This window comes from Apaloderma vittatum, unplaced genomic scaffold, assembly GCF_000703405.1.
Source record: "Apaloderma vittatum isolate BGI_N311 unplaced genomic scaffold, ASM70340v1 scaffold24974, whole genome shotgun sequence".
NCBI classification, from domain to species: domain Eukaryota; kingdom Metazoa; phylum Chordata; class Aves; order Trogoniformes; family Trogonidae; genus Apaloderma; species Apaloderma vittatum.
In genome coordinates this window covers 1-805 of record NW_009712481.1, presented here as the reverse complement: position 1 = coordinate 805, position 805 = coordinate 1, and the positions used below count along the sequence as shown (strand labels likewise).

The window sequence follows — 805 nt, the reverse complement described above, 5'->3', positions numbered from 1 at the left end:
GTCCGGCGGGGGAGGAAGGCGCTCGGCTCTGCTTCCAGATGGGCTTATTCTAACCAGCCTTCTCTTCTGCACCTGTTTTTCTTTCTCAGACAGATTTCATGCTGACGGCATTCCAGCCCAACCCATCCCTTACTCCCAGGCTCCCGTTTCCCATCGGACCAGTTCCCGTTCCCATGGTCATGCCGAGCGCTGATCCTCGGGCGCTCTCCTTTCCTCTCCTGAACCCCGCGATCTCCAGGCCCAACCAGCCTCCCCCGCCGCTGCCCGCTTCCCAGGGACGGAACAGCCCAGTCGTGGCATCGCTTATTGGCACGCACGGCCCTCACATGACTCCCGCTGCCTCCATCCCTCCTCCGCCAGGCCTGGGAGGAGTTAACGTCACTCCAGAGTTTTTTTCCCGCCGATAAGCTGGAAAAGCTGCTGGAGAAGTTGTTGGCTCGGTTTCCGCAGTGCAACAAGTAAGCATCACGCGTTGTCCTTCCCAGAGTGGGAAGAGACGTGCAGGGGCTGTGGGCCGAGGCGCAGGGCCGTGGAGCTCCCGTTGGCGCTCGAGGGGTCTGGAGGAAGCGAGGGAAGCCTGAAGGCGAGGCGCAAAGGCTGGCAGTGACAAGTGTTTGGAGCTTTGTCTGAAGGACAGCAGTGATGCCTGAGCGTAGCCAAGAGTGCCCCTTGTGCGCACAGCTCCTCCTCAGGTGCGCCTTCGTTGCAGCTAGGGTTTCCCAGCTTCTGTTTTGGGAGAGAAGCTCCTTCTGTGTGCGGTTCCCCTCATTTCAAGGGAAGATGGTTGAGAGTGTGAGCCCCTTCG

General features: G+C 60.2%; 1 protein-coding gene across 1 annotated transcript in view; it reads left to right on the top strand.

Annotated features, from left to right (window-relative positions):
* Nucleotides 1-459, top strand: part of RNF214 (ring finger protein 214) — a 4,277-nt gene extending 3,818 nt beyond the window's left edge. The window contains exon 8 of the mRNA XM_009868009.1: nucleotides 39-459. The gene's annotated coding sequence lies outside the window, so the exon portion shown is untranslated. The remainder of the gene's footprint in view (nucleotides 1-38) is intronic.
* The last annotated feature ends 346 nt before the right edge of the window (nucleotides 460-805 follow it).